Source organism: Diaphorina citri, unplaced genomic scaffold, assembly GCF_000475195.1.
Source record: "Diaphorina citri unplaced genomic scaffold, Diaci psyllid genome assembly version 1.1 scaffold1962, whole genome shotgun sequence".
Lineage (NCBI taxonomy): Eukaryota > Metazoa > Arthropoda > Insecta > Hemiptera > Psyllidae > Diaphorina > Diaphorina citri.
In genome coordinates this window covers 1-7,559 of record NW_007379388.1, presented here as the reverse complement: position 1 = coordinate 7,559, position 7,559 = coordinate 1, and positions in this window count along the sequence as shown.

Genomic DNA, 7,559 nt, shown 5'->3' with positions numbered 1-7,559 from the left:
GAGAGAGAGAGAGGGACCTTATATGAGAGAGAGAGAGAGAAAGAGGGAGAGAGAGAGAACTCATAATTGGAAAAGGAGGAGAGAGAGAAAAGATCAAGTTAAGAGAAGACAGAAAGAAGGAGAGAGAAGAGAGAGACAGAGAAAAAGGGAAAGAGAGAAAAAGGTGAAAAGGAGAAGAGAGAGAGAGAGAGAGAGAGGGGGAGAGAGAGAGAGAGAGTACTTCGTGCCAAATGAACTTTTCCGTCACGAAAGATGTTAATACGTTTTCTGTTAAACTTTGAGCTTGAAACAACATCACCTAACAACCCGGAGGAGGCTCGTGTTGTCTGTGTCGTAGCATGCCCATTGCATATGCCCGAACCCTATCTGTTTAGGATAAAATCTGCCCCGGGCGGGAATCGAACCCGCGACCTAGTGCTTTCAAGGCAGACGCGCTACCCTCCAATCTAACTACCTACCTACCTACTTACATTATTGCAGGTGCAGAGTACAGAAACTTTTTCAGCTCTTGTGAATCTAACCATTTGTACGACCGCCTGGTATCTTAGTAGATATGCAATGTGCCAAGCACTATAGAAATTGGTGGATGTGCCCTTTTTTTTACCTAGAACATCTTTAGTGAAATTTGCCAGCCTAGATAGCTCGGTGTGTAGTGCGTCTGCCTTCTAAGCGCTAGGCTGCGGGTTCGAATCCGGGCGGATATCATCCTGAACGGACACTGTTCGTTCTCGGAACGGCTGGCTTTCTCCTCTCCTGTCTTCCTTCTTTCCTCGATTTCGGGACGATGAGACCTTGACAGTTACAGTTCTTTCTATCAAACTTCTTTTCTTTTTTTTCAAATAAGATTTGCCTTCTGGCTGCATGTGTAATAAAGTCATCCCGAGCCGCCTACGGGGGTAAGGAAAACTTTTCTCCCCCGAAGTCTAAGCGCAAAGCTTGTGAGTTGGTGATGGTTTTCACGTCTCATGAGTGTGGCGTGTGTGAAACGTGATGCATGACAATTAAGTCGCGCACGAGGCGTGTTGCCAACTTTTGACACGCCGGGGGGACGGTAAGACACACGGTGGAGCGAAAGAAAGAGGCCTGGTTTTACCAAAATGGATTAACTTGGGGTTGGTCTTATCCAGTAAGACCCGGTTCCCAGCAGTGAGTTTCATACGATTTTTCGAACGACACAAAATTGTCCTGTAGGCCATGTTTTTTTTTTAGGTGGGATGGAGGGAATTGTAACTTCCGAGGTCCAATCGTCCCGAAAGCAAAGAGAGACGAAAGACTTATTAGAAAGACAGCGGTTCCCAATGCATTTTAAATGAGAGTGTTCCCACTTACATAGGTACCTATAAGAGTAAAGGGACATTTCAGTCCCATTTGCGATGGTCAGTTTTTACTGCCAAAACAAGCTTTTAGCACTTTTTTTTTCACTCTCGCAACAACCCAGCAGTATGCCAGAAGGTCGTTCTAGTCGCAATTAGTCCATGAATGTTTGCAAAAGCAGGGTACAAATTGAATTTCCGAAAACCTGTGTGTGTGTAATAATTATTTGCCATGAATGAAATAATCATAAACTCATAAAGTGGAAAATTTCCCATGCTTGCATGGCTGGAGAACAGGAAAACTTTGGCGGGAAGTTTGTTTAATTGCTACAGAATGAGTTGGAATATGTATCGGTAAATACATATTCCAGCTGTAGGTACGCTGTATCACAGAGTAAGGCCTGTTACACATTGGAAGTATAGCGCGATGCCGTCTGAAAATCCAAACCTATGATATGATACAGAACTCTCATGACTTTAGTGTAAAGGTGTATCCACACTTAGTCGACCGGCCGTCGATCGATGTCGACTGAACTGTCCACACTGCCTCGACAACATAGATTAACCTCTTCGATTGACTGCCGGTCGACGTACGCTGTATCACAGAGTAAGGCCTGTTACACATTGGAAGTATAGCGCGATGCCGTCTGAAAATCCAAACCTATGATATGATACAGACCTCTCATGAGTCCAGTGTAAAGGTGTATCCACATTTAGTCGACCGGCCGTCCATCGATGTCGACTGAACTGTCCACACTGCCTCGACAACATAGATTAACCTCGTCGATTGACGGCCGGTCGACTGTTTGAACACACCTTAAGAGTTCTGTAATATTTCAATAGATTTGGGTTTTCAAGAGAGAAAAGGAAGACAGGATAGGAGAAAGCCAGCCGTTCCGAGAACGAACCTTATCCCATCAGGATAAAATCCGCCCCGGGCGGAATCGAACCCGCGGCCTAGCGCTTACAAGGCAGACGCATTACCAACTAAGCTAACTAGGCTGGCTATTTATTAGGTTTGATAGAAGGAACAAGAGGTATGATGGAAAGAACTGTAAGTATTGAAGTCTTGTAGTCCCGACTCCCGAAATCGAAGAGGAAAGCAGGACAGGATAGAAGAAAGCCCGAAACGAACCTTATCTGTTTAGGATACTCTACGGGCGGGAATCGAACCTGCGGCCTAGGAGATTTAATCCAATAGTAGGTAAAATGTACCATTGGTAGATTTTCAATAAATTTACCCATTGGATTGGAAATCAGCAAAATACTTTCCATAGCGCCTCACTGAACTAAAAGAGCGTGAAACACAACATAATACCTCATAATGGACTTCTCTGCTCTCTCTCTATCTCTCTCTCTCTCTCTCTATCTCTCTATATCTCGTTTTAATTTTCCTCCTATTTCTTCTTTTTCTTCAGTTTCTGCATCTCCCTCTTTCTCCTTTCTTTTCTCTCATTGGATTGGAAATCAGCAAAATACTTTCCATAGCGCCTCACTGAACTAAAAGAGCGTGAAACACAACATAATACCTCATAATGGACCTCTCTCTCTCTGTCTATCTATCTATATCTCTCTCTCTATCTATCTATCTCTCTCTATCTATCTATCTCTCTCTCTCTATCTATCTATCTCTCTCTCTTTCTCTCTCTCTTTCTCTCTCTTACTCTCTCTCTCTCTCTCTCTCTCTCTCTTTATCTATCTCTCTCTCTCTCTCTCTCTCTTTATCTATCTCTCTCTCTCTCTCTCTCTATATCTCGTTTTCATTTTCCTCCTATTTCTTCTTTTTCTTCAGTTTCTGCATCTCCCTCTTTCTCCCTTCTTCTCTCTCTTTCATTTCTCTGTATCTCCCTTTCCTTTCCTCTTCCTTTATCTCTGTCTTCACCATTTCTCATTTCTCTCTTCTTCTCTTTCTGTCTATATGTATATCTCTCTCTCTCTACAACCTTCTCTTTTTATCTCTCTCTCTCTCTTTCCATATAGTTTTTGGGAGACACATCTAAGTTATTGATATACCCATAAAGTGGAAAATTTCCCATGCTTGCATGGCTGGAGAACAGGAAAACTTTGGCGGGAAGTTTGTTTAATTGCTACAGAATGAGTTGAAATATGTATCGGTAAATACATATTCCAGCTGTAGCTACGCTATATCACAGAGTAAGGCCTGTTACACATTGGAAGTACGAGTATAGCGCGATGCCGTCTGAAAATCCAAACCTATGATTAATGATATGATACAGACATCTCATGACTCCAGTGTAAAGGTGTATCCACACTTAGTCGACCGGCCGTCGATCGCTGTCGACTGAACTGTCCACACTGCCTCGACAACATAGATTAACCTCGTCGATTGACCGCCGGACGACTATGTTTGAACACACCTTAAGAGTTCTGTAATATTTCAATAGGTTTGGATTTTCGCGCACCTTGGCGCTATTGAATGTCGCGCCACTATATTTCCAATGTGCGACAGGCCTTAGTTGGTATATTGGTAGAGCTATAACATAGAATGATATACATAGCCATAACATAATAAACACATAATTATTGTAACATAGTTTTGTATTATGTACGTAATATGTATTATTTACTATGTAGATTTATGTGAGTAGGTACAGGTAATGTCTACCTAGAAAATGTTTCAACGAAAAAGTAAAATTTCCACCTTGGCGCTATTGAATGTCGCGCCACTATATTTCCAATGTGCGACAGGCCTTAGTTGGTATATTGGTAGAGCTATAACATAGAATAATATACATAGCCAAAACATAATAAATACATAATTAATGTAACATAGTTTTGTATTACGTACGTAATATATATTATTAACTACGTAGATTTATGTGAGTAGGTACTGGTAATGTCTACCTAGAAAATGTTTCAACGAAAAAGCGACAGGCCTTAGTTGGTATATCGGTAGAGCTATAACATAGAATAATATACATAGCCATAACATAATAAATACATAATTAATGTAACATAGTTTTGTATTATGTAGGTAGGTACAGGTAATGTCTAACCTAGAAAATGTTTCAACGAAAAAGTAAAATTTCTAGGACACCGCATTTCCTCGATGAAACACTCGGCTCCAGGGATTCGGTGCTGGACACTTCCCTCTTTCCCGCTACAGGGGGAATCCTTATTTATTTAACAATTCAACGAAACCTCATCGATCGGACCCCAATGGGAATCCTGGGAGGAGCCCATTTTCTGAGTGAGATCTACAGTTCATTGGACCGCTAGTTGACTATGTTTGGACAAACCTTAAGATACCTACCAAGAAGCCACTTCTCTAAAAGCTATGCGCCCAAAGAAATAAGCAAAAAAATAGGTAATAAAATAAGAGAAATTGTGAATTTTTGAAAACCGAAATTAAAGTATGATATGAAGAAAAAAATTGAGGATGAGAAGAAGGCGAAGAAGAAAAGAGGAAAAGGAGAAAAGAAGGAGGAAAAGGAGGTAGAGGAAAATAAGGAAGAAGAGGAGAGATAATAGGGGAACGACAAGACAAAGAAAAGAGAGAGGGAGGAGAGAGAAGAGGCGGAAGTGAAGGAGGAGAAGAAATAGAAAGAAAAGCGAGGAAAAAAGAGATAATAGTGAGGAGAACGAGAAGATGGAGGAGGAGGAGAAAAAGAAAGAAGAGAGAGGAAGAGGAGGAGGAGAAACGAAAGAAGACAGAGGAAGAGGAGGAGGAGGAGGAGGAGAAGAACTGGAGTTGTAGATTTGAAATTTAAAACCGTTTTTCCACCATCTTAGTAAAAAAAATAATAAAATAATAAAAAAAATAATAAAATGAAATAAGAAAAATCCCATACCTACAAAAAAATTCTTCTTTTATTATATTTTCCCCACTAAATTGGGGTCGACAGGTATACCTAATAGAAAGAAAAATGCTGAATAATAATTTTATACCTAGCTAAGTAAGTACAGGTATAATCTCATGAGGACATTGGACTCATATTATGTCTACTAACGAGACCAAAGGGATTTCAGCAAATTTTCGAAAAATACGAGCATAAGAGTATAGGTATCTCTTCTCAGGGCCGTATTTGGCTTGCCCTCAAGCTTCATTTTTCTCCTTTACTGCAGGCCAGACTCCGAAAAGTCTCCCCCCCCCCCCCCCCTTCTCGACAAAATCCTGGATACGGCCCTGTCTTCCCTGTCCTACCTTAGAAGTACTTTTATAATATTATTATCGAAATCACAGTTTGGGTCCTCTGCCCTCTCCTGTCTTCCTTCAATCTTCGTCTTCTTCTTATTTTACTACGTCTTCTTCTTCTTCTTCTTCTTCTTCTTCTTCTTCTTCTCCTTCTTTTACTGTAGTTAAGTAGAACAAAGAGAGAAATATCTCCGCAGAAGTTAGGCTTAGCTTAGGAGATTTTTATTATATAAATCTATTATGAAAAAATATATAAGAACATTCAATTCAATTCAATTCTTTCTACCTTTCCTTCAATGGCGGACTGAAAGTATCATTCCCCCTGCCCCCCCACGCGAAATCCGCGAACGTAATCGCGAAATCCGCGAACGTAATCGCGAAATCCGCGAACGTAATCGCGAAATCCGCGAACGTAATCGCGAAATCCGCGAACGTAATCGCGAAATCCGCGAACATAATCGCGAAATCCGCGACCATAATCGCGAAATCCGCGAACATAATCGCGAATTCCGCGAACATAATCGCGAAATCCGCGAACATAATCGCCAAATCCGCGACCATAATCGCGAAATCCGCGAACATAATCGCGAAATCCGGGAACATAATCGCGAAATCCGCGAACATAATCGCCAAATCCGCGAACATAATCGCGAAATCACATAGGTACGATATGTACATAGGTACGATAGGTGATAACGAGAATCCAAGGGACGGACCCAGCTTGTTTCGTTTAAGGCGGTTTATACAACATTTTCTCGTTTATAAAGGTTTAGCAAAGTGGAAGAGCAAACTGATGAAAGCATGACAAATTTAAACAAGTTAAGAACAAATTCTGATTTATAGAGGTACCTAATTTTAAAGTTAAAAAACGCGTCCCGAATTTTTTCTGGGACAAAAACGGAAATTCGGGACAAAACGCCCCAAAAAGAAAAACTGAACGGGACGCCGGGACACCCCCTGAAATTCGGGACTGTCCCGGCCAATTCGGGACGTTTGGCAAGCCTAAGTATAAGTAGTGCTTTATTTAGACTTTCTGCCAGTTCATCACCTGGTCGTAGGCCGTTCATCACCAGGCATCACCACAATAAATTGAGATTCGACATTGAACAAAGAAAGTTTGGTGAGCTTTCGAGTATACTCAGATTCCCATCATCAGACCAAAATCGAGAGACGAGAGAGAGAGAGATTGGTACTGGAAAAAAAGAAAGAAAAAAAAAAGATAAGTCTTTCACCGCCGTTTTTATTTCGTAGCAATGAAACAGCTGATGGTACTCGTACAATAGAAACAGCTCGTAACATGCCCATCCCGTAGTATCTCATCAGATGGGCGAGAAGAGACACAGTACTTCATTTATTAGGTTTTTTTTTAAAAAAAAAAAGAGGTTTGACAGAGGAAACTGTAACTGCTATGGTCTTATCGTCCCGAAATCGAAGAGAGAAGTTTGGTGAGCTTTCGAGTATACTCAGATTCCCATCATCAGACCAAAATCGAGAGACGAGAGAGAGAGAGATTGGTACTGGAAAAAAAAGAAAGAAAAAAAAAAGATGAGTCTTTCACCGCCGTTTTTATTTCGTAGCAATGAAACAGCTGATGGTACTCGTACAATAGAACAGCTCGTAGCATGCCCATCCCGTAGTATCTCATCAGATGGGCGAGAAGAGACACAGTACTTCATTTATTAGGTTTGATAGAAGGAACAAGAGATAAAGAAATAGCAAAGGTTGAGAGGGAAGGGCATCCACTCGTAAAATTTGTAGCCAAAACCAAATGTCAGCCCAAAGCGATAACCCTGGTTAGGGCTGATTGAGAGGCTGACGAAAAACGCCGACCCCGTCTGTACACGGGAAAAGGCGAGGAAAAAGAAGAAGAAGAAGATAGAAGCAACCTTATCTGATCGCCAAATCCGCGAACATAATCGCGAAATCCGCGAACATAATCGCCAAATCCGCGAACATAATCGCCAAATCCGCGAACATAATCGTGAAATCCGCGAACAAAATCGCGAAATTCGCGAGCATAATCGCGAAATCCGCGAACATAATCGCCAAATCCGCGAACATAATCGCGAAATCACATAGGTACGATATGT